The sequence below is a fragment of the Pseudophryne corroboree genome, chromosome 4 (genome assembly GCF_028390025.1).
Source record: "Pseudophryne corroboree isolate aPseCor3 chromosome 4, aPseCor3.hap2, whole genome shotgun sequence".
Lineage (NCBI taxonomy): Eukaryota > Metazoa > Chordata > Amphibia > Anura > Myobatrachidae > Pseudophryne > Pseudophryne corroboree.
This window is the reverse complement of record NC_086447.1, coordinates 725,347,171-725,374,530: the sequence shown is the minus strand read 5'-3', so window position 1 is coordinate 725,374,530 and position 27,360 is coordinate 725,347,171.

Genomic DNA, 27,360 nt, shown 5'->3' with positions numbered 1-27,360 from the left:
TGGAGTTGCTTCTCCAAAAGTCTAATCAGGGGAATCACCTGCCTCAAATGGTAGTGTCTGAATTCACTTCACAGGTGACTGCTTCGAATGGTTTCAGTACCTTGCACAAGTATCCTCCATTGGGCTGGATAAGGTACATTTCCCCTCCACTCCCAATGTCATTGCTTGTTTTGTAGCTTTTGATGGCTTTTTGCTGCTCCTCCATCCACGGAAGCATATAAAGGCTGGAATTCCACCTTGTTACTGTCTCTTGCTTCAGTTGGTGGCAACTGCAAGGCAAATTGAACTGTTCTGTTAGGCACCGTAATTTTCTGCATGGAGTTGCTGAATGTTGAAAATTTCCCCTGAATTATTTTCTGCCAACAGACAGCATCTCCTGCACTCACGTGTCATTTCTTAAAAAATCCTGTACCACCAAGTTGATTGTATAAACAAAACATTGGACTTGCTGGAATTCACCCAGCTGTAATGCTTTCACAATATTTGTGATGCTATAAGAAATAAAAAATCCTGAGAAGAGTCCAAGCAGAGTAAGCTATTTTGCTATAACATCCCTTAGTTTGTCTAAGAAGTTGCCAGCGGTATGCTTCTTAGTGAAGCCGGTGATAGGAAATAGCCTTACAGGGGCGAAGGGGGCAGCAATGGCGCCGCAGCAGGATAAGGAGGAGGGGTGCCGGGCGGCCCGAAGGCGTGAACGCCGGTGGAGGGGGGGTTGGCTGCAGGGAGGCAGGACCCCCTCCCCTTTGCATCACCTGCAGGGAGCCCTGGGCCAGTAAAAGGTGCGGCCCAGAGGCGGGGGGGGGGGGAGGAGGGAGAGGCAGATAAAGCAGCAGCCGGGGGGGAGGGAGTTAATAGCTCCATTTTCCCCACACAGGAAAGGAAGTACCTGTGTCTGTCCGGTGGCTGCTGCAATTCCAGGGATCCAGGCATGGCTTCCACAGTGACCGGAGGCAGGTCACCATCACAGCAGGGAGCAAGGGTCGGGCAGCGCTTGGCAGAGCGGCCAGAGAGGAGAAGGGAGCTTCCAGCACGATACAGAGGCCGGGAGGTCAGCATTTCTGGCCAGCAGCTGCAGGGCCCATCCGTTCGTTCCTCTTCAGAAAGGCAGCACAGGAGCAGTGAAAATGGTGCTGTGGCGCCATCTGGTGGCCGGAGGACACATAAGAAGAAACAACCAGGGGAAAAAAGAAAGAAAGCAGGAAAAGCAACTGCTAGATCCGGAAGGCAGCAGCGACCAGCAGCCCTGCGAAAGGAGCAAGGGCAAGAGGGGGTGAGTACCAGCCGGGGCAAGAAGGCATAGGAGAAAGGGGGAATGGGGCAGCCATTTTAGGCCCAAGGGGGGAGGGCAAAGCGGCTATGGCCTACTACAGTCCAGGGGAACCCCTATTAACGTTGCAGCACAACGGTTGCAGAATACCCCAACACAGGCTAGGAACATAGGAGCAGCATGCCAGGAAGGGGGAGTTATTCTCACCGACACAGCTAGCGGGGCAGGGTCACCCGAAGTGAGGGGGAGATGGGTATTCCTGGCAGAGACACAGCAATATAATAGCCCGGCTAGGCAGCCAGAGGGCACTCCTAGGCAAGGGGGTAACTGGGGACAAGGCGCAGGGAGCGCACAGTACAGGGACATTACGCTAGGGTTGCGAAACCAGCTTGCCCGCTCCCCTGCGTTTATATCCCCGCCCAGGAGAATGTACCAGCAGACACCAACGCCAGTCACAGGACAGAGCAGGGGCCACAAAACTCCGCAAGCAAGCAATCGGGAGCAAGGAGCCACATCGCAAGATTTCACATCACAATCGCAAAATTTCACATCACAAGCGCAAAATTTTACATCACAAGCACAAGATTTCGCATCACAATCGCAAGATTTCACATCACAACCACAAGCGAGAATCCAAGACAATTACAGCAGTTACAGAGACAGTGCGGTCCTCGCCATGCCCAGCGGCCCGTCAGGGCAGCATCTTGCCGCTGCAAGAGCGGCGGAGAAGAATACAGCGGAGGCCGGTGCCGTGACCAGCCCGGCCAGAGAAGACGTCTCCACAGCATCACTCAGGAACGGTGAGATGAACCATGTGTTTAATATGCAGAATGTGAATGTTATGCCGTTGTTTAATAGCAAAACACAAAGTGTGAGGGGTGGTACTGAAAAGGGGCAGAGGCAGGGGTTGCACCAAAACAGCGCAAATGGCAGGGGGGCCACCTTAAACGATGTAGCGAACACACAATGGGAGGGTAACAGCGCCGCAGATAATCAGGCGGGCAAGCGGGGCAATAGCAGCGCATCCGAGTCAGACGACGACGAGTCATGCAAGGTATTGAAAGAGCAACTGCGGTTGGCCAGGGCCAATCACAAGAAGAAGAAGTTGTCAGCCCCAGGGGCAGATACAGCGTGGAGTAAGCTAGGTCAGACCGGAGCAGCTAAGCCAGTTTTCTTACAGCAGGGAGGCGCATTGGATCACGAGCTAGGCGCATTGGCAGGGCATTTGCCTAAAGAAATTAGGAAGGAAATTGTGGGGGATTTCATCGACATATGCTCCCTTACAGAGGAGGGTCTCAGGGACAAGGAGAGGGGCAGCGAGAAGGGAGTAGGGCGAGGGGAATCCTACAAGACAATTGACAATTGGATGACCGGGATGTTCGCATACTCTGGTTGCTACATAGAAGCTTACCCAAATATGGCAATGAACATGATGAAATACATCAATCTTGTTTATTCAGTGTACAAGGATTATGGGGGAACTGCGTGGCGCAGATACGACGAGTCCTTTAGGTTAAGAGCGCAAGGGCAGCAACCCATCAAGTTTGGGACAAAGGATATCGAGCTGTGGCTCAAGGCGCAGGCAAGAGGGGCTAGCGATAAAGAAGCGGCAGTGCAAAGGCAGGGGACAGGGAGGCCTGGCACGCATAGACAAGATATGCTCAAATGCTACGCCTTCAATGACACCCGGTGCACACGGGCGTTCTGCAAATTCAAGCACGCATGCACGCACTGCAGCGGAAGTCACCCGGCAAAAGACTGCTTTAGGAAAAAAAGGCCGCCAGGGAGAGAGAGGGGAGAAGGTATCCGGAGCGCTTGTGCCTGTCAAAGGCAAGTAGCCCAGTGAGGCGGGAGGGTATGCAGGCATGGCTAGCCAGGTACCCCAAGCGTTTAGAAGCCCAGCGGTTGCAGGAGGGTTTTAGAGTAGGGTTCAAGATCCCAGTAAGACGGGAAGTCCTTCCGGGCGACCGCAATAGGAACCTTCATTCCATCAGGGAGCAGCCGCAGGTGGCGCGACAGAAAATTGGAAAAGAATTGGAGTTGGGCAGGATGGCCGGGCCATTCGCGGCCCCCCCAATTGAAAATTTGGTAGTGTCACCGCTGAGGTTAGTTCCCAAGAAAGCACCGGGAAAGTTCAGACTTATTCAACACCTATCTTTCCCGGAGGGGGCATCGGTTAATGATGCCCTGGACGTGGAACAGTGCTCGGTGCAATATCAGTCGTTTGACCATGCGATAAAAATGGTTAGGAGGCAAGGGAAAGGGGCCTTGTTGGCGAAGCTGGACATCGAGTCAGCGTTCAGGCTACTCCCCCTGCATCCGGACAGTTTTTACCTTATGGGTTTCCAGTTTGAGGGCCAATATTTCGTGGACAAATGTTTGCCTATGGGATGCGCAATATCTTGCGCGTTATTCGAAATTTTCAGCTCCTTCTTGCACTGGTGCTTGGAAGCACGGACAGGCTGTAGGGCAGTAGCGCACTACCTGGACGATTTCTTGCTGGCAGGCCCAGCTCAGTCTGGGCAGTGCGCGCAGTTGCTGCAAGAGCTCACAAAGATGCTGAACGAGTTCGGAGTCCCCATAGCGGGGGAGAAAACTGAGGGCCCAAAACAGGTTATCTCTTACCTAGGTATAGAGATCGACACAGAGAAGATGGAGTGCAGGTTGCCAACAGAAAAAATCGAAAAGTTGGAGCGAGAAATCAGTGCATGCGCCCAAGCGAAGTCAGTTACCTTGGGCCAGTTGCAGTCATTGCTAGGGTCGCTGAATTTTGCTTGTCGCGTAATCCCTATGGGGCGGATTTTCAAGCGACGTATGGAAAGGGCAACAGCGGGAGTGAGGAAGAAACATCACTTCATCCGCATCAGCGGGGAATTGAAGGAAGATTTGTTAGTATGGCAGGATTTCTTGAAACAGTTTAACGGGGTACGCATGTGGCCGAGCAAGATATCGCCAAACCATGCACTGCAGCTGTTCACAGACGCAGCAGGAGCCATAGGCTTCGGAGCGTACTTGCAGGGAGAGTGGTGCGCAGAAGAATGGCCGCAAAGGTGGAAGGACAGCGGTTTGACTAAGAACTTGGCAGCTTTGGAGTTGTTTCCTATAGTGGTAGCCGTAGAGGTTTGGGGCCGCAGGCTAGAGAATAAGTTCATACAGTTTTGGTGCGACAATATGGGTGTGGTACAGGCCATAAACAGCCAATCTGCCTCGTCCGCACCGGTGATTAGGTTGCTGAGGTGGTTGGTAGCGGCATGCTTGAGGCACAACATCACATTCAGGGCAAAGCATGTGCCAGGAGTCGAGAACGTTATCGCGGACGCGCTGTCACGTCAGAAATGGGAGGTGTTTAGGGCGGCAGCGCCGTTCGCGCTGGGCCAAGGTTTAACATGCCCTTCTCATCTTTGGCAGATAGCCGAGCCTGTTTGAACGAGCTGGTGGAAAGGTCCCTGGCGCCCAAGACCTGGAAAGCGTACGTGGCAGCATGGGAGAAATGGCAGCAGTTCCAGGGGAACGTAAGCTCAGAGGGCCAGGCGCCCCTGCAGCAATTGTTGGAATTCTTAGGCAAGAGTAGGGAGGAGGGAGCATCAAGGGCAGTGGCAAACACCAGGCTGGCAGGGGTATCTTTCTTTTCAAAGTTGCTAGGGAAAGAGGACCTAACTAAGGCATTCGTAGTGCGCACAGTGATGAAGGGATGGGCCAGAGCGGAGATACGGAGACCGGACTCCCGGGAGCCAGTAACCATAGAGAGGCTTAAGAGCATTATTCACATAGTGGCGAAAGTATGTAGCGGAGAGTACGAGGAAACACTGTTTAAAGCAGCGTTTATCATGGCGTTTAGCGGAGCATTTAGGGGGTCGGGGAGCTGGTAGCGCAGTCAAAAACGGCCACAGGAACAGGCCTGTTGGTAAAAAACGTAGCGGCCTCGCAGGGCGCGGTCTTGTGCAAAATTCACAAGTCAAAAACGGACCAGATAGGGAAGGGAAGATGGGTCCAGTTGGGCAGGCACCAAGACACAACAGTCTGTCCAATCGAGGCGGTACAAAAGTTTTTGGAGGTCAGCGGTGTTGGATCTTCGGCCATTCATACATATTCTGGGCAGCGGCACGGGCCGCAAAAAGACCATACGGGCGCCAGCTGGGGATGAGGCGAGAAGAGGCAGCAGTTTTTTGGCTGGGCAACAGGGGCATGGTATGGAAGCAGGCCAGGGAGGCCTGGCTCAAAGCCGAGCGGGCATTGGGAAAGCCCGACGTGTTGGTGTTGCACCTTGGGGGAAACGATATCGGGAAAACAAAGTCGCTAGACCTGATCAGGCAGGCCAGGGAGGACATTGCCTGGATAAAAGGGCGGTGGAGCAACGTGCGCATAGTCTGGTCAAAAATTATCCCGCGACTAGCCTGGAGGGGGGCTAGGTCAGGGCACGGAATAGACAGAGCTAGGAAGAAAGTCAATGCGGCCATCGGTAAAGTGGTCACAGCCAACGGGGGAAGCGTTATACACCACAATGACCTTGCAGGGAGATGTGAGGGTTTTTACAGGCACGATGGGGTGCACCTGTCGGACATAGGCCTTGATATCTTCAACAATGCGTTGCAGGATGCGTTGGAGGGTTTGCGGTGGTAGCGCAGGGTGGGGCTTCGGTCCGCAGGTCGCTGGGACCTCGTGTGGCGGGGAAGGAGCGGTGCACAAGGCATGGTAAGGGGGGATTGTCAGAATGCCTCGCATAAGTCACCAATTAGTAGGCCGTACGCCTGGTTCCAGCTAAATGCGGCAGGGGCCATACGGGTTGCGCGCCGTGGTAGGGTGTTATGCGCATGGTAGCTGGTCCCCCAGCGCAGGGGGCGTGGTCCGTCGGCCCGCAAGGGCGGGCCGGGTACGCCTCAGGCGGGGAGGGGGCGTGGCCGTTGCCGGTAAGGCACGCCCCAGGCGTTTCTCTAAACAGCGGGAGAGCCGTGCACCGCTTCCTCTCCTTTTTACCCTGCAATGGTGTGTTTTTGGTATTAGGTGGAAATAAAGCTGTGACCATTTATTCTTTGCACAAAATTACAAGTCTCGTCTCCAGTTATTTGATTAGAGCAAGCCGGCGGGGCACCAGAAGGTCACCCTCTCCATCCTTACAGGGGCGAAGGGGGCAGCAATGGCGCCGCAGCAGGATAAGGAGGAGGGGTGCCGGGCGGCCCGAAGGCGTGAACGCCGGGGGAGGGGGGGTTGGCTGCAGGGAGGCAGGACCCCCTCCCCTTTGCATCACCTGCAGGGAGCCCTGGGCCAGTAAAAGGTGCGGCCCAGAGGCGGGGGGGGGGGGGGGGGAGGAGGGAGAGGCAGATAAAGCAGCAGCCGGGGGGGAGGGAGTTAATAGCTCCATTTTCCCCACACAGGAAAGGAAGCCCACCCACCCGCCCTGAGTTGGCAAGGAACAGGGTTGGTAGTAGCTAGGACAGGGGTATGGGCCAAGGGAGCGCAAGACTTAGGCAGTTTTTTTTTTTTTTTTCATCACTTGCTTACAAATGACACGTTGTGAAAAGTTATTACGGTATTTTGTTTTATCGCAATAAACATGGTTTGGTGTAAATCGTTTGTATTTTCTTGTCACAGCGGGTTGCGGGGAAGGAGCGGTGCACAAGGCATGGTAAGGGGGGATTGTCAGAATGCCTCGCATAAGTCACCAATTAGTAGGCCGTACGCCTGGTTCCAGCTAAATGCGGCAGGGGCCATACGGGTTGCGCGCCGTGGTAGGGTGTTATGCGCATGGTAGCTGGTCCCCCAGCGCAGGGGGCGTGGTCCGTCGGCCCGCAAGGGCGGGCCGGGTACGCCTCAGGCGGGAAGGGGGCGTGGCCGTTGCCGGTAAGGCACGCCCCAGGCGTTTCTCTAAACAGCGGGAGAGCCGTGCACCGCTTCCTCTCCTTTTTACCCTGCAATGGTGTGTTTTTGGTATTAGGTGGAAATAAAGCTGTGACCATTTATTCTTTGCACAAAATTACAAGTCTCGTCTCCAGTTATTTGATTAGAGCAGTGGTTCTCAAACTCGGTCCTCAGGACCCCACACAGTGCATGTTTTGCAGGTAACCCAGCAAGTGCACAGGTGTATTAATTACTCACTGACACATTTTAAAAGGTCCACAGATGGAGCTAATTATTTCACTTGTGATTTTGTGAGGAGACCTGCAAAACATGCACTGTGTGGGGTCCTGAGGACCGAGTTTGAGAACCTGTGGATTAGAGCAAGCCGGCGGGGCACCAGAAGGTCACCCTCTCCATCCTTACTCTAAATGAGCTGGCACTGTTTGTTAGATGCTGCTGCGTTCCTGCTGTTCCAGTGGGCTATCACAGTCATGTAATCTTTAGTTTGCCTAGTTCTGCTTGCCCACATTTTAAAATATAATAAACAATGTCTTGCTAATTACCTGTACTGTAATCTATCTTGGCCAATATTAACAACACTAAGGACCCTGAGGTGACTGGAGTGGATAGATACGTCAGCCGCACTGGATTGGATGAACACTGGACAGATACATCAGCAGCACAGGAATGAAGAGCGAGTGCAAATAAGCTCAAGCGATCGTTAACTTCAAGGCTGTAGGATTGTATGAGCCTTTCACAGTTTGGTTAGGTTATTAAACAGTTACTACGTTTGTGGGGGCAGGATTTTAATTAGAGTAATGGGAGTGTTAGGGAGGAGCTAGCGGACATTTTGTGTGAGGCAGGAGTTTCATCTGCCTCTTTCTCTCCGGATTTTTCCCTGAGAAGGTCGTGCTGCTCCTGTGCGTAAAAACTTGTTTCTTATATTAGCAGTTCTTTGCTCTGATTTTCTATATTTCTTTATTTCTTCCTTTCTATCTATCCTCTGTCTCTACTTATTCTTTGCTATCTTTCCATTCCCCCTTTTCATTTCTCTACTTGAGCTATATTGCCCAGAGGTTTGCTTAAAGTAAACTGATACAGTGGCCGCTTGCCCACTCAGACAAGAGGCCCCATCCTGCTCGCTACCTTGGGAACGTGATGGCTTCAGCGGAGCCTCCTGCTCGGCGCCGCCGTTCGTTCTCCTGCCCAGCAGTAGTCTCCTCTCCCCATGGGCGGTCACGAGGGGCAGCTGCGGCGGGTGCGCTTGCGGGGGTTGCCCCCAGCCGTTTCGCGCCAGCTGCCGCTTGGGGACTCGCGATGCGCTCTGGAGGCCAGTGGTGGGTCCCAGCTCTTACCACTAGTCAGTGGGACTCTGGCTTTGGGCCCCTTGACAGCATTGGGCCCCGGTGCAAGCAGGAGTGGATTTACCTGGCTCCTGGTTAACATCCGTGGCTGCGGCCGGGCCAGCGAAACTCGTGGGGCCCTAAGCGCATGCCTAAAATGCCTAGCAGTAAATCCGCCCCTACCCCTTGAGTGACAATAGACACACCCACAGGTGGAGCATGACATGGTTATACATGGTAACATCAGTGGCGTAACTAGAAATTTTTCTCCCCCAAGCCAAAAAATTCTACGGCCCCCCCCCCCATAATTGGCACTAGTAAAGGGACAAACATGTGCGCGCCGAAGGCGCGCGTTGCCGAAAAGGGGGCGTGGTTTCGTTTAAATGGGCGTGGCTTCGCATAAAGAGGCGTGGCATTGCAGGAAAAAACTACCTTATACCCCAGTTTTGCAACCTGCACGCCCAGACGTTAGCCACCACAGGAAAGAAAAATAATCCTGATTCATGCCCCTTCCATTATTTGTCAGTTTTCCTCCTTATAGTAATGCCCAGTATACATTATGCCACATACTGCAAAGGCCCTCAGACATTATGCCACACACAATAATGCACATGACACAATATGCACACACTGTAATGCCCCCGACACATTATGCCACACACCGTAATGCCTGTGACACATTATGCCACACACCGTAATGCCTGTTTCACATTATGACAGGAATCGCAATGCCCGTTATACATTATGCTACACACTGCAATGCCCCTGATACATTATAGCACATACCACAATGCCCGTGATATAGTATGCCACACACCGCAATGTCCGTGATACATTATGCCACACACCGCAATGTCCGTGATACATTATGACACACACTGCAATGTACCTGAGACATTATACCACATACCACAATGCCCATGATATAGTATACCACACACCGCAATGTCCGTGATACATTATGACACACACCGCAATGTCCGTGATACATTATGACACATACTGCAATGAACCTGAGACATTATACCACATACCACAATGCCCATGATATAGTATACCACACACCGCAATGTCCGTGATACATTATGACACACACCGCAATGTCCGTGATACATTATGACACACACCGCAATGTCCGTGATACATTATGACACACACTGCAATGAACCTGAGACATTATACCACATACCACAATGCCCATGATATAGTATACCACACACCGCAATGTCCGTGATACATTATGACACACACTGCAATGAACCTGAGACATTATACCACATACCACAATGCCCGTGATATAGTATACCATACACCGTAATGCCTGTGACACATACCGCAATGCCAGTTATACCCTATGCCACACACCGCAATGCCCGTTATACATTATGCTACACACTGAAATGCCCCTGATAGATTATAGCACATACAATGCCTGTGACACATTATGCCACACACCGTAATGCCTGCGACACATTATGACACACACTGCAATGACCCTGAGACATTATACCACATACCACAATGCCCGTGATATAGTATACAACACAGCGTAATGCCTGACACATTATGACACACACCGCAATGTCCATGATACATTATGCCACACACTGCAATGACCCTGAGACATTATACCACAATGCCCGTGATATAGTATACAACACACCGTAATGCCTGACACATTATGATACACACCGCAATGTCCGTGATACATTATGCCACACACTGCAATGACCCTGAGACATTATACCACATACCACAATGCCCGTGATATAGTATACAACACACAGTAATGCCTGACACATACCGCAATGCCCGTTATACATTAGGCCACACTGCAATGACCCTGAGACATTATACCACATACCACAATGCCCGTGATATAGTATACAGACAGCGTAATGCCTGACACATTATGCCACACGCCGCAATGCCCGTTATACATTATGCCACACACTGCAATGACCCTGAGACATTATACCACATACCACAATGCCCGTGATATAGTATACCATACACCGTAATGCCTGTGACACATACCGCAATGCCCGTTATACCCTATGCCACACTGCAATGCCCCTGAGACATTATACCACATACCACAATGCCCGTGATATAGTTTGTCACACACCGTAATGCCTGTGACACATTCTGACACACACCGCAATGTCCGTGATACATTATGCCACACACCGTAATGCCCATTACACATTAAGTCCTACAGTAAGGCTTCTAATTACTTTTAAATTACCTGCTCGTTGCCAGGGGTTTCATGCTCTTGGTTCCATGCACGGTGCCAGGGGTTTTCATGCTCAGGGTGTCATGCTCGTTGCCAGGTGTTTCATGCACTCGGTGTCATGCTCGTTGCCAGGGGTTTCATGCACTGGGTGTCATGCTCGTTGCTAGGGGGTAGTGCTTGTTGCTAGGACTGTGCTCCCAGTGCTACATATGTCCTCAATGCCAGATATTCCCCCACGGTGCCAGGTACTCACATGCCCCCAGTACCAAATATAGCCTCTCCCCCCAGTGCCACATATGCCCCCAGTGCCAGATATTCCCCCACAATGCCAGGTGCTCACGTGCCCCCAGTGCCAAATATAGCCCCCCCATGTGCCAGGTACACATACAGTGCCATATATGCCCCCTCAGTGCCCCCCCAGAGCCATATATGCCCCCTCAGTGCCCCCCCAGTGCCATATATGCCCCCTCAGTGCCATATATGCCCTCAGTGCCCCCCCAGTGCCATATATGCCCCCCTCAGTGCCCCCCAGTGCCATATATGCCCCCTCAGTGCCCCCCCAGTGCCATATATGCCCCCTCAGTGCCCCCCCAGTGCCATATATGCCCCCTCAGTGCCCCCCGCAGTGCCATATATGCCCCCTCAGTGCCATATATGCCCCCTCTGTGCCCCCCCAGTGCCATATATGCCCCCTCAGTGCCCCCCAGTGCCATATATGCCCCCTCAGTGCCTCCCCAGTGCCATATATGCCCCTCAGTGCCTCCCCAGTGCCATATATGCCCCCTCAGTGCCATATATGCCCCCTCAGTGCCCCCCCAGTGCCATATATGCATACCTCCCAACTGTCCCGATTTTCGCGGGACAGTCCCATTTTTTGCAGTGTCCCGCGATGGGGGGGGGCAGTTGGAAGGCTCCTACACTCACTGCTCTGCATAGCTGAGCAGTAGTGAATAGACGCTGTGCGCATGCGCACAGCGTCTATTCAGCGCAGACAGTGGGAGAGAGGGCATGCCAGCTGCTCACAGAGCGCTGAGCATGCCCCCTCAGTGATGAAAACGGGGGCATGGCCCGCGATCGCGGGTCCTCCCGTGAAGCCACGCCCCCTTTTCATAGGCCACGCCGGAGACTCAGAGGGACACGGGAGAGGCGCGCGCTGTGCCCTCCGTGTCCCTACTTCACAGCGGGGGGCTAGTGACAACAGATTGACATGCGGACGCTCGTCCGCATGTCAATCTGCTCTAAATCAGTGGCGGCGCCCCCGCAGCCCCTCGCCCCCAAGCCACTGCGAGGGCTGCGGGGGCAGTAGTTACGCCACTGGGTATCATAGTTTCTGAGGTTAAAAAAAGACAATTTGTCCATCGAGTTCAACCTGTTAAGGGGGGTACTCACGGAGCGATATTCTAAGCAATCTGACTAGATTGCTTAGAATTTATGCATTATCGCATAAATTCAAAAAGCTGCAGGATCTGCAACGAAACGCGTCAGGTGCCATCCTGATCACCGTCTATTTGCTACAGAACCAGTGCCCGGACCATACTGGATGTCCAGATTCAACATTTCGGTGGATACAATAGGCTCACTAAGGACCCTTTCCGCAAGCAAAACTCTGCATACTGGTGAGGATTGAGATTATGTTACCAACTCCTAATTGAAGAATCTTCTTATGGGACTTTCTCCCTCCAGCGGCATAACAAGCGGTAACAATTCCATTGGGACTGTGCAATCAGCTCCTAAGCCTATATAAATCTGCCCAAACTGGTGTCCAGTTACTTAAAAGGAATGGACATTTCTGGTTTCATTTATTCTGCCGGTGATCATATTGACTTTTATTTGGTATTTTATTAGAGTTATCAATAAATGTTTTAACCTGTTTTCATCCAATCCATCTCATTTTTAGTATTAATTGAATTCAGCGCTGCTATTTTTTCTTTATTGTTTTGTATGGTTTAGTTATCAGGATTGACTAATCCTGTTGTTTAGCAGCAGCATTAGAACAATAGCCCAATCTGCGCCCGAGCACCAACCTTGTTTATTTTCTTTTTGTCCTGTCCAGAATAGATAGCATTGATAAGTCCCCTGCAGATGCCATTGATACATCACCACTAAATACACTGATACACAATACCTTGCAGATAACATTCATACTGTACACCTCCACAGGATAACAACAGGTAAGATTATTATACCTCCTGATAGTAATTTAGACGTGAATAAAGTGTAGTGTTGTCTACACCAGCCAGTGTGCAGAATGGAAGAGGCGGGTTGAGAGTGAATGAAGTGGAGAAGATAGGGTGATGTGTGAAGGGCTTGGGAGCCACCAAGTTGCAGAGTACCAGCAGGGCTCCACCCTTTAGAACAGGACTAGCTCCAATATTTTTTCCCATAATACAGATCAACTATTAGTCGACTCTTTGCAATATGCAGACCCACCAGGACATGCAAGGCCCGAGGCGACGGCCTAGGTCACATAGTTGGTGAAGCAACCCTACCCTAATGTAAATGTTAACAGTTTTTACTGCCCTGGATTTATCAGAATGAATGCTATTAGAATACGTGCACTCATCTAAGCCCAACAATGAGTTTCATAGCGAATGTGGTTTATGAGAGGTCACCTGGAAGTAATGAAGATTAGGCTGTTTAAGCAATGGCTCAGTACTGGACATCCAGTACATGCATTTGGTGTTACTATGCATTTACAATATGCTTTATTGTGTTATTCTGTGAAACGATGCGTTATTCAAGCTTTCTTTTATTTATACTCCAGTAATTTGTGCTAAATCATATTGGTATGTAGTTAATATGTACAGACTCAGAGAGATTAAGGGAAGATGTAAAAGATAAACTTTGTCTTTATAATCATTCATTCTGAATTCAGTTGGTGCTGCTGTTATTGCTAGTTTCTTTGGAACACTCTGTATATTTACTTTGGTCTTCAGATAAATCAACAAGCTCCAATTTGGTCAACTGTAGTTTCTTAAAGGGAAATGTATTTATTTATTTATTAACAGTTTCTTATATAGCGCAGCAAATTCCGTTGCGCTTTACAACTGGACACAGTTAGAAAACAAAACTGGGTAAAAAGAAGCAGTCATAGAGGTAGGAAATGATGTCTACATCAGGATGTAATGTGTCTTGTAAGGATTACTCCTCTATTCCTTAACCCTCGATGTGATAGTCTCTTAGACGTCCGTGAGTGTAAACCTTTTGCTACAAGTAACATGCAAAACACAAGCAGTAAAGATTCACACTGTTTATTGTTTGTACAACAAAGGTATAAAAGACAAGAGTTTAGGGCGTGTATGCCATAAGTCAGTAAGTGATTGGGTAAAGAAAAGAGGGGTTAGCATAACATGATTGGCTAGGAACTGCCGCAGTGGAAGGATGTACATATATGGGCAAGTTTGCACTCTACATAAAAAGGGTGTGTATTATGTAGAAAGTTTGCACACGGTTCATTTTGGTAAAATGCATCTATATGGTGGTACTTAAATATATACAAGCATATGTAACAGAGAAGAAGAACAAAGTATTAACCCTTCAATCCCCTCTTAGAATCATAATTGTTATACTATATGATTCTTGCAAAGCTTACGTCTTTCTGCACGCCAGTGGCGCAATTTTTGGCCTGTGCGGGAGTTGCAGTAATTGTTGGGCATTTTAAGAAGGGTTAATCGTTGGGTTAATGATGTTCCGTGTTTATCCTTTTTATCTAAGGCTTCAGCGGGCTTATAGCCCCATGGGGTACCTGTGTTCCAGGCAGCCGCGGACCATGAGTTGCAATCATTTCCCCAGTTATGGCCTGTAACGCAAATATAAGGTACCTCGGGGCTTAGGTTGTCTGTGGTGTCAGCGCGGATCTGGTAGTCAACAGACTTTTGGACAGCAGCTAGTTGGGGGAATTGGAAATAATCTAGTATGTAGGTTGCGGTGTATGTGGTGGAAGAGTTATACCATAGTGTCAGTTTCCCTTCATTCTGAGTTATATCAACCTCAGTCATTGAGGGGGGAAAAATGGGCCAGTAGGGCTATCAAGATAGTCCCCAGGGTAAAGATAGGGGGCATTTTCTTCATCCTCCTCTGGTCTTCTGTCTTCGCTAGGTGGGAGGTCAGGGCTGTCCGCCCCTGTTCGTACCTCACTGGAATCACCTGTTTCCTCCTCTAGGTCTGGTCTAGGAATTTTCTTTACTCGGGAAGCATGGATCCAGGTGGGACTCTCTTCTGTCAGGACTGCGGTTCGGGTTACAGCAACGACTTCCGTCTCTGGGCCATAGGTGAAGTCTCCTGGGCTCTTGCTGCGGGGGAGGATCTTCACCACTACTCTGTCTCCGACCTTAAAAGGGTGTGTTGGTTCCTGTGGATTCAGAGGGTTTTTACAAGCGACATCATGTTCAATCTCATCAAGTTTGGTTATGAGGGCCCTGACATACTCTTCCCTTATAAGTTCTAGATCTCCTTCCTGTATTATCAACGGTTTTTTTGCTCATGGGGTGGGAAAAGGCCTACCCCCATCTAGGGATGATTTTCTGTGTTAGGATTCTTGCTACTGTCTTGGCATCCTCTGACTTAGTTGGGAATACTTCTGGCCAGCGAGAGAACATATCTACAATGACCAGGGCATATTCTTGTTTGCCTATGCCAGGGATATGGGTAAAATCAATTTGTAAGTGTGTAAAAGGGGTAGTGGGGTATTCAAGATGCTGGTGTTTCGCTTTATTAGGGTTGTTAGGGTTGTTCCTGAGGCAGGTGATGCATCTGCTAACATATTGGTCCACAAGTGTTTTGGCCTCAGTAACATAAAAATCCTTGGTTAGTAGGAGGAGTGTTGTGGCTTTACTATGGTGACCAACACCATGGTAATGGGCAATGAGCAAAGGGGCACTGGACTGGGGTATACAGGGTTTCCCCTCTTTGCAGATTAATCCTGATTTAGGATTTTTCTGCAGAATTGGGTAAGTCCAATCGGAGAGATCAGTATTAGTCGCAGCAGCTTGAAGTTGAGTGAGCAGATGGACGTTGTCAAGGGAGGGAGGGGCCATGACTGCCATGTGAGAATGGGCAGTAGGCGGTAGGGCCGCTTGTTTAGCAGTAGTGTCTGCAAGGGCGTTGCCAAGGGAGATATTATCCTTGCCGCCGGTATGTGCCTTGCAGTGGATAATGGCAATGTCAGAAGGGAGGGTAATGGCATGTAACAGATCAGAGATGAGCTGCGCATGCGAGATACCCTTACCATCTGCCCCGAGAAAGCCACGGCGTTGCCAAATGACCCCATGGTCATGAACAACGCCGTGGGCGTATCTGGAGTCAGTGTAGATGGTAACAGGCTTGTTCTGGTAGAGCTGACATGCTCTAGTGAGTGCAATGAGTTCTGCAGCTTGCGCGGACTGATAAGGTATTGGCAGGGCTTCCAATACAGTGTCAGGGAGGGTGACAATGGCATAACCAGCTTGGTATGTATTGTCATTGGGCCTACTGCAGGAGCCGTCAACAAAAATTATGTCTGCGCCTGGTATGGGAACGGGAGACATGTCAAGTCTGGGAGAAGTTTCAGCTTCAATGGAAGCAGCACAGTCATGTAGGTCGGGTGGTTCATCCTCGGGACCTTTCAAGCCTAAAAGGGCATTGAGAATGGGTGCTGGGCCAGAAGAACTAGCAGTGTACTTGATGGTAAGGGTAGGGTTACTCAAAAGGAGTACTTCATATCCACTAAGGCGTTGAGCAGACATGTGCTGTGTGTGTAAGCCTTTAAGTATTGCCAGGACATCATGGGTGGTGTGGAGTACTGTGGTGTGGCCTAAAGTGAGGGTAGTGGCCATTTCTGCAACCATTGCACAGGCTGCCAAAGCCCTGAGGCAGGCAGGCATACCTTGCACAGACACTGGCATGACTTTGGAAAAAAAATGCCACGGGGCGCAACTTCCCTCCATGAAACTGTGTGAGCACCCCCGCCATGGTTTTACAATTGTCCCTTGCATATAGATGGAAAGGTAGTACATAATTGGGGAGGCCAAGTGCCGGACTTTTCATCAACATACATTTTAAACTTTCATATGCAGTTAACATTTCTTGTGACCATTGTACAGTTTTAGGTTTGTCCTTCAGTGTGGCTTGTCTCAAAATGTTATCATAATAGGAGCAATCAGATATCCACTGTCTGCAGTAATTTACCATACCCAGGAAGGACAGTAGTTCCTTCTGGGTAGTTGGGGTGACCAGGCCCAATACAGACTGTATGCGTTGTGGACTGATTTTCCTCTCTCCCTGAGTGAGCACAAAACCTAAGTAATCAACATGCTTTTTACACCATTGCATTTTTGTTTTGGACACCTTGTGTCCACATTCACAAAGCCAGTTTAGTAATGAAACACCATCCTCTCGGCAGGCCTCCTCAGTTTGACTACAGAGCAGCAGATCATCTGCATACTGTAGCAGGACTGAACCATGGTGAGGTTGCCAGGGCCTCAATGTGGCCTGGAGTACAATGCTATAGACAACGGGTGAGTCAATATAGCCCATGGGTAATCTGCACCAGGTAAGTTGTTTACCCTCAAAAGAAAAGGCAAAAAGTAATTGTGTCTGTGAATCTACAGGTATGCTGAAAAAGGCATTCTTCAAATCAATTACAGAGAAGAACGCAGCATCTGCAGGGATTGCAGAAATGAGTGAGTTTACGTCTGGGACAATTGGTGCAATTGGGACAATTAGCTGATTGATCGCTCTGAGATCCTGTACAAATCTTATACTGCCATCAGCTTTGGCAACAGGGTTCACAGGAGTACAGTATGGTGATACAATATGTCTGAGAATACCCTGTTGTAAGAATTGCTGTATCATGGGGCGGAGACCTTCTATCTTTTCTGGTGAGAGGGGATACTGTTTTTGATAAACAGGGTGTGAGTCGGGTTTGAGATTGGCCTTATATGGTGTGCATGAGATTAGGCCAGTGTCATATGGACCTTCTGACCAAAGAGCGGGGTTTACTTGGGCTAAGTCAGGCATTGGTGGGTATCCCATTGATTCCCATTGAAGGAGCAGTCTTTTCCAAATCACCATCATATAGGTCAGAACACAAAACACTGGTTGTTGCACCGCTGTCCACTAAAAAGGGAATTTTACTTCCATTTATAATAAGTGGCAGCAGAGGTGAATCTTTCCAATGACGGGTGAGTTGAATAAAGGCTGGGATACCCTCCTCCGGGCCCCGTCAGTGCGCGGGGTCTTGCCAGTCAACTCTGAAACGTACATGATCAGAGAGAGGGTTGTCATGGCGTGGGCGGGGGTGTTGTTGGGGGGCAGGATTCAGAGCAGGCTGTCGAGGTGTCTGAGGGGGCTGGGGGCAATCTCTTGCCCAGTGACCATCCTGGCCACAGTTGTAACAGGAGGTGTGCCGTTTGCCGGCCATGTCTCCTGTAGGTGATTTATGTTGGGGTCTTTGGAATCTTCCCTGACTGCGGGGTTGGTTCTGTCTGTCAAAGCGTCTGGAGTTCTGATAGTTATGAGTGGGTGCAGGTTTCTTTACATCAAAACACCCTGCAGCCTCTTTCTCATATAAATGTTTCTCAAAATCTTTTGTACTATCAGAAGTCCAGGAAGAGACGCTTTGCTTAACAGAAACTATGACAGAAGGTAGAAGGTTGTTAATGAAGGTGGAAATGAGTAAGCTTTCTGAGTTAAGCAAAGGTAAGCCAGCGTCATCTGTCCAGCAGTCCTTAAACCTTTTCCAAAACTCAGTAACAGACTCTGAGGGCTTCTGTTTACAAGCTACAGCGACAGGCAAAGAAGCACGGGTTTTAAAGACTTCCTTCATATGTGTATCAATTTCCTTCCACATATCCTCGATACCTGTCAGTGTGTTGAGGGGGTAAGCAGCGGCACTATTTTGTGCAGCGGGTGTGTGGATGGTAGGGACCTTTGTCCAATCCCATCCATTATAGTGGTCGGTTACACCATCTATAATCAGCCTCATGTCTTCTTGTGTATAGCTGCGTCCTTTGCAAGCTTTGCGCAAATAAGATATACAGCCAGCGGGGGTAACGGTAGGCTTGGGACAGTGTTTTACTATCCTGTCTAAATCTTCTATTTCAATGGGTTTTATTAACATTTGGTCTCCCACTGTCATAAAGGGTAAGTGGAGGGCAACGGTGGTGGAAGAAGCTTCACCGCCGTCAGAGAATTCAGTTCCTCTTCGAGTGACATGGGGGGAGAAGGAGCCCTCAGCAGCGATAGTGGAATCGGCTGTGCGGCGGGTGGCTGATTGTTTAAGGGATGTGGGCTGGGAGGTTATTACACTATTATCTAAACTCTGGGTTACTGGTGCGTTAGGGATAGAGCTAGTGGACGCATTTTCTAGCAGTGGAGTTGGAGGCGATCCCATCTGCTGTGAAAGGGTTACTGCTGCTAAGAGATCTGTGTCTTTAAGAGCAGGATATACTGGAATGTAAGGGGGAGGCGAGAGGGTTTTCAAAGATTTACAGGTTCTCACTTCCTCCCTTCTGTGCTGTTGGGAACTGATATTTTTAATCCTCCTTTGTTTCTTATTGATGGATTTATCATACCAATAGGGCGCTATGGTCAGCCACTGCTCACCCCCGGCCCGCATATATGTCATATCCCATTGTGGATCGTGATCATACCACGGCCAGGCTTCCCTGTCCCCTAAACAAAGACCTTTAACCATATCCATATAGAAAGGGTAATTACTGCCTTCCCGTGGGAATGGGTCCTATCCTGCTTTCTCTGTCCACCCTGCTAAATTATCTACCCAGGGATCAATCAAATAATAATCAGAGGTAGAACTACGGGCCACGTATTCTTTACATGTCTCCTCGGGTAGGGGAGGGGGGTATACAGTTTTCTTACTCTGACCAGAGCCCATAGTAAAAACACAATTTCCAACAACTTTCTATGCATGCATCAGCTAACCAGTTAATTAGTTATTGACAATATCACAATATCATCTGCATAGTACTTTAACAAAACAATCGATAGTAATAATCTGTACGTTTACTCACCACTCGTACAGGGACTTGGAAATGCAGCGTATTGTGATAGGAAGCAAGAAAGTTATAAGGGTATTCAACAGACGTGCACTTACCACCCGTCAAGCTGAATACATGAAACTTATACTCTAATATCTGTTATGGCCATAACATAATAAGTAGACAATCAAATCGAGGTAAAATCTACGTTATGTATAGACTCCCAGGTCTATTTTAAGTATCCCAGATACTAACGTCTTTGGAGAATTGCGCTTGGACCCCTGGTCACTTCTCAGACGTATCTTTAAGTCCCAGACATTAAAGATGTTAGGTCACGTGTTCCCAGAACACTGACACGGATTCAGCTTCAGTGTATGACCGCAATCCCGTCCGGCAAAGACAGACAATAAATTCTCTATCTTACCGTCCGGGGACGATCAACTGAATTCCGGCACGAGCTCCCACTTGTAAGGATTACTCCTCTATTCCTTAACCCTCGATGTGATAGTCTCTTAGACGTCCGTGAGTGTAAACCTTTTGCTACAAGTAACATGCAAAACACAAGCAGTAAAGATTCACACTGTTTATTGTTTGTACAACAAAGGTATAAAAGACAAGAGTTTAGGGCGTGTATGCCATAAGTCAGTAAGTGATTGGGTAAAGAAAAGAGGGGTTAGCATAACATGATTGGCTAGGAACTGCCGCAGTGGAAGGATGTACATATATGGGCAAGTTTGCACTCTACATAAAAAGGGTGTGTATTATGTAGAAAGTTTGCACACGGTTCATTTTGGTAAAATGCATCTATATGGTGGTACTTAAATATATACAAGCATATGTAACAGAGTAGAAGAACAAAGTATTAACCCCTCATGTCTTTTTTGCTTTTAGTTTGACTTCATCAGTGACATAATTAAACCATTGCTTAATGTGTGCCTGGGATATCTATTTTGTAATAAAATAATGATGAATCCCTGACATCATAGATTATGCACCATAGAAACACTGGGTCTAATTCAGACCTGATTGTAGCAGCAAATTTGTTAGCAGATGGGCAAAACCATGTGCACTGCAGGTGGGGCAGATATAACATGTGCAGAGCGAGTTAGATTTGGGTGGGTTATTTTGTTTCTGTGCAGAGTAAATACTGTCTGCTTTATTTTTACACTGCAATTTATTTTTACACTGCAGATTAAACACACCCCACCTAAATCTAACTCTCTCTGCAAATTTTATATCTGCCACAGCTGCAGTGCACATGGGGCCTAAGTGAGACCTGATCGCAGTTGTGCGTTTTTGCACAGCGGGCGTTTGGGTCTGAACTGCACATGCGTATGTACCACAATGCGCAGGCGTGTCTGTCCGCAGCGCCGGGGAGCGCCGGGCAGTGACGGGATGGTGCGAACAAAGCGATTGCACGGGTGATCGCAAGGTGATGACAGGAAGAGGCAGTTTGTGTGTGGCAACTGACCGTTTTAGAGGAGTGTCCGGAAAAATGCAGGAGGGTCCAGGCGTTTGGAGGGAGGGTGTCTAACGTCAGCTCTGGCCCTGATCATTGCACTGGAAGAGTAAGTCCTGGGTGTTAGGTTCCTGGTGCTCAGAACAAGGGAGATGTTATGAAGTGAGTCCAGAGCACCAGGACGTAATACTGGATTTGGTGAAATGGAACGGGAATAGCCCCTGGCACCCTACCTCCGTTGTTTTACCCGTGTTGTCAATTCACGCTTGCAGGACTATGGTTTCTTGGGCCCATGGCAGCCGCGTTTGAAGGGCGGATTAGGTCTGCCCAACTCCGATGCCCCCTCAGGTCTTAAAGAGAGACAAAGCGTGAACTGAGACAGGGTAATAACAAGGGGCCCTCTAACTGAAACAACCAAAGCCAGGGGCTACTAACTAGGCTAAAACTAAATGTATGTGCGGCTTGCCGCCAAAGGAAAAGAACAACAAAGGAAATGCTGACCACACGCCGACACAATACTTTTGTGTACCGGCGGTGACAGCATAAGCAGAACCCTCTGCAAAACACCAGTGACAGATACAACCAAGGAATACAGCGGCCTAGGCCGACGAACGCGGCAAAGCCGCTACTCACGGAACCGGTACAAATACTGGCAAACGGACAGGAACCCCCAATGCTGCCGACACAGACTCTCAGAACTGGAGGACAGGCAGAATCCCAAACGACAGACCGGTGGACACCAAGAAGCCAGAAACTCGACCAGGCATAGGCAAATCCACAGGACTTCTGGACAGGAACGCTTCACAGCAGGACACGGGATAAGACACAGGAATCGACACAGGGACTGACACAGGAATCGACACAGGAAGCAACTAGACAGACACTGCTAGACAGGAGCTCAGGAACTGGCAGGTACAAGCTCAGAACTCAAGCACTCTGGAAGACTGGAAACCTAGAAATATCACCAGCGTCTGTGAATTGCACTCAGCCAGCATATAACAGAGAGGCCTAATTAATTATGTCGTGCAGCTGCCCCGTTGCATGACTCCAAACTGACAAGATGCAATTAGCAGACAGGTGAGACCAACCACATGGAAACAGGCTGCAATTACACAGACTCACCACTGACAGTAAACAAATATCTTCTAAACCAGAGCAAAAGGAAATCCTGGCCTGCAAGAGAACTATAAACATAAAATAGGAATGAACCACTACCTGTGGTTCATAACACTGGGCTAATTCAGAGTTGATCCTGATGCGATCAACTCTGAATTACCCCCATAGTTTTGCCCAACTGCTAACAAATTTGCAGCAGCAATCAGGTCTGAATTAGGCCCACAGCGATAAAACTGCAAATAAAATAAATATTGCTCCAGCAGCTGAGTGACGCGCAGATAAAAAACATAGAGGGGGATTCAATTGTTTGAAAAGTCAGTTGGGAGTCTGTTTTTTCCCAAGGTAATAGACAGGAAAAAACAGACACCCATCTTTTCAAACAATTGAATTCCACCCAAAGAGTTTCAAAACAGATTCATTTATTAAAAGAGATTCAAAATTGTAATGAAGAATTTCTTTAGATGTTATTAATATGTTATCAACATTTTGAGATGGCGATAACAGAATAGGGGGTAAATTTACTAAAGCATCTAAACATGAAAAGAGGTGATGTTGCGCATAGCAACCAATCAGATTCTGTCTATCATTTCTCTATTACATCCTATAAAATTATAGACAGAATATGATTAATTATTAATATGTGTGCACAAAATGCCCATGTGACTTAACCACATACAGACCATCCTTAAATAAAATGAGCAAACACAAAATTAATCCTGACACCAATGACATAGGGGGTCATTCCGAGTTGTTCGCTCGTTATTTTTTTTTGCTACGGAGTGATTAGTCGCAAACTGCGCATGCGCAATGTTCCCAGTGCGCCTGCACCAAGTAAATTAGCACAAAAGTTTGGTATTTTACTCTCGGCCTAACGAGGATTTTTCATCGTTCTGGTGATCGGAGTGTGATTGACAGGAAGTGGGTGTTTCTGGGCGGATACTTGCCGTTTTATGGGAGTGTGCGGAAAAACGCTGGCGTTTCTGGGAAAAACGCGGGAGTGTCTGAAGAAACGGGGGAGTGTCTGGGCGAACGCTGGGTGTGTTTGTGACGTCAAACCAGGAACGAAACTGACTGAACTGATCGCAGTGTAGGAGTAAGTCTGGAGCTACTCAGAAACTGCAAAGAAATTTCTTATTGCAATTCAGCTAATCTTTCGTTCGCAATTCTGCTAAGATAAGATACACTCCCATAGGGCGGCGGCTTAGCGTGTGCAATGCTGCTAAAAGCAGCTAGCGAGCGGCGTGGCGTGGCCTGGAGTAGCTGGGAGAAGGACTCATCTTTCTGGCTCTCCCGCTAATATCCTTCATATATCCTGATTATCACTGTCGTTGTGGTACTGAGTGGGCTTAATTGTAGGGGAATTGGTTCCTGGTTGACTGGAGTCCTGAGGTGGAATCGCGGTGTGGTGTATTCCCCGGCATCTACAGTGACCGGGTCTCTCCTCCGTGCGGCCTGGTGTCCTGGCTTCCGGCTCCCTCTGCTGCAATGCGGCTATTTACTTACCTGCAAGCTCCTCACCCTCTGCCTGGCTGGCTTTTGTGGAACGATGTGGAGGACTCTTGCTGTTTGGCTGTGTTCCGGCTCCCGTTCATTTGCTGTAGCGTCTGCGGCGTGCTGCTCGTGAACCGCTGCCATCTTGTTGCTGTGGTCTCCTCTGGCTGCTGTACGGATCCTCCTGCAGCTTCCTGCTTTGTGTGAGAAGTGAATAGAAATATCTTGCTGCTTATATCTCTGAGCTACAGCGGCTGAATCCCAGTGCTGTCTCCCATTCCAGCAGTCCTCTGGTGTTTCCCTCCTATGTATACGTGAGCATAGTTTGCCTGATATCTCCTGCTCTGCTGGTGGGCACTGGCTGTGTTCTAGCCGCCGCCATCTTGCCATTTGGTCCTTATGTTGGCTGGTGTTCCTATCTCCTGTTTTGATACCTGCAGGTTTTCAACATGGTCAGTTCTATGCAATATATAGTTCAAGCCATAGCTGCTTCCACTCAGAGGCTTCTCACTAAGCTGGACGGCATGTTGGATGCATCTCCCAGTTCTTTGGCTGCTGTTCCTGTACTCCCTATGACAGAATCCCTCTCCACTGTATCCTGTTCAGAGCCAGCGGACGCTATTGAACTAGACTTCGCCACAATTTCTGGAGGTTCTGACTTTTTAGTGGAGTCTCGGAAGATCCGATTAACGCCTCTGTTGGTTGAATCACTGTTCGTTGATTTGCCTTACAAGCACTCTATCTATACTTTCGTGTGCTCTCGGATGGATGGAAGGGTCCGGGACTTTCTATTTCAGTCGTTCATGCCCTCATATGCAGGTTCTTGGATATATGGGAAAAAGACTGGTTTTGTAACTATTTTGGTGGTTGAGACTTGGCCTGATTAATATATTGCAACTTGTCACCTTATACTAACGTTCGGTCACCTTATATGCTGTGGTTATAGTTTTGTTTATTATTTTCATTATTTTTACCCTTACTTATTGTTCAATCCTGTCTGTGCCTATCACTACAATATCTGATGTTACCTATGTGAGAACTACTATTTGCCTAAATAGCGGGAGAGCTGGGCTTCACCTAGCTCAGGTCATTACTATATATTGCCCTCCGTCAGATATCCCTGTACCATTAATATCCATCGGGGGGGGGGGGGGGGGGGGGGATGGCTAGTTAGTATAGTTTAGGGAGGGATGGGGTTTAAGGGATCTAAGTATACCTAAGTTGGGGATAGGCTATACAGGGTGGGGGGTTACTGGGCAAGTAGTCAATGAGGGGGGGTGGGGGCTTTTGGGGATCCAGGTATACCTAGGTTGGGGTTAGGCTGTACAGGGTGGGGGGTTCTGCGGTGGTTTGATTTGGGGGGTTTTGTTATGTTTTGTCTCTATATATGGCAGATGTCTTACGATTCTAATTATTTTTAATTTTATACTGTATAACTATGCAAGTGTTTTATTTATGGTCTGCAGTGCCACTACTTCTGTATTTTTTTATGCCTCATGTGCCTTTTTTATTCCATCCATGATGCATGGGCTCACATGGCGCCTGTGGGCTCCTACTGCATACTGTTCCAATATGAGGTATATCGTATATCCTGACCGATTACTGTAGGTGTATACTGTTCAATTGCTTGACCATACTTCTGATTGTGTACTGCATACTTTCATATACCTGCTGTATGGTTTGTTTTCATTTATTTCTATTTTTTTTGTTCTTCTATGTTTTTGGGATGTTTATGCAAAACTTTAAAATCAATAAAAACTATTGCATTTAAAAAAAAAAGCAGCTAGCGAGCGAACAACTCGGAATGAGGGCCATAGTACACAGGGAACCTCTATAAATGTATAATAGCAGTTCACCTTCAAAGATGGATGGCAGTCCTCTCGTTAGAGACACAAAAATGGAGGAATAGGTGGAGCTATAAACACAGTATTATAACATCATGTTACGATATATAATATAAAACATTTATTGAAATTGCATATTACAAAAAAATTAACCCGGGGGTGGGACAGAAAAATAATAAATGATCCAATAATACTAAAACTACATGAATCTTAAATACAGTACAGGTTGACTTGAAATACCCAATGCAGCTATTCAAACATATAAACAATAATTAGATTACCAAGAGGAGAATATATTCCAAAAATCCCAAATAGAAAGAGTCCCCTAACAATAGGTCAAAATAAGTACCAGAGACAATATAGCTATCACTAGTAGAACTCCACACATACAGCTAATCACATCACCTGCCAGTTGGTGCATGAGTGATACACCAGAGACTACCACGCTCCAGCTAATCACAGGACCTGCAAAATATCAGAACTGTTGGCAAGTACTGTAAGGAAGAGTAAATGAGGGCTGCATAGGCACGAAACTATATAGGGGTCTTTGGTTTGTGATGGGTTAAAGAAAGAGCTGTTGGCTAGGTAGATTAGCTCCCCCTGAGGGGTTTTGGTTTGTTGTGTTAGCTTAGCCTATCAGGGAGTTAGGGGAGGTATCAGTTGGAATGGTTCATATAGACAGTTACAGCAGCACCACTACCTTTTGAGTACCTGGAAAGCGCAGATAAGTGGTCTCCCCTTGTCATTGCTTTCTGTCCCTTACACCTTTTATTAATACCCCTTTTCTTTCCCTGGGTTTCTGCCCTCATCTGCTTTTTCCAGTGCTCTCATTTGTATTTCTGCTACATTTTTGTGTCTCCAATACTGTGCACTGCTTGTCAATGCCGCAGCCCAAGCGCTCTGCTCCCCCTTCCCCTGCTGGTTAGCTGAGGCTGCCCACCTCCTTACCTCCGCTGGCATCTGCGGGTCTGGCCGGGTGTCACGGACCCCTCCCGCTTTTCCACACTCGGTGGGCGGTCCGCTGTCTGCCCCTCTGCCCGTGTCCTCAGCCTGTGCGCTCTGCCCTCCCGACAGGCTCCCCAGCACCTCTCCGCAGCTTCCTACTTTCGGTGGGGCGGTGCTGTCTGGTGTCCCGGCAGCCTAGCGCCTTCCAGGGGGCCGCGTCATGCCGGGGGACCCGGCAGGCCGGCTCCATTAACCCTCCGCTGGCGGCGCCCATGGCGTTCACGTGGTTGCGCTGTGGTGGCCTCCATGGTGGTGGTGCCCCCCCCCATGCCGGATGTTACCGCGGCAGCTGCCACAGCGGGTGGAGGGTAGTGCTGTTTCCCCTGTATCTTTTGTGTCCCCTGGGATCCCCACATGCAGGGGCAGCGGGAGCGCTGCCCCAGTGGGCATGGGGATTTGCTTTTTCCCATGCTGGTGGCCAGACTGCCAGTTTCCTCCCTGGCCACATGGTTGTCACCTCAGCTGCCCCACCTGTGTGGTGTGTATTGTATCTACCCAGTCTGTCATATCTCCACCGTTCGGATGCCTGTGCAACCCACCATAGTTCCCGGCCCTGATTTGTTCTATCAGAACGTTTTGCCCTCGGGGATGCCTTCTACCCCGGCCTTCCCTGTCATTACCACGTCCCGGCAGCAGGTGGTCCACGCCTCAGCCCGTTCACCCCTTTTTCCCCGCTATGTTCCCTCCTGGGCCGGTAGAGCAACCCATGTGGTCCTTTAATGCGTCGCAGGCTTTAGGGCAGCCAGGGTATTGTGCAGTTTCACCGCAAGGGGGCGGTTCCCCATTTGC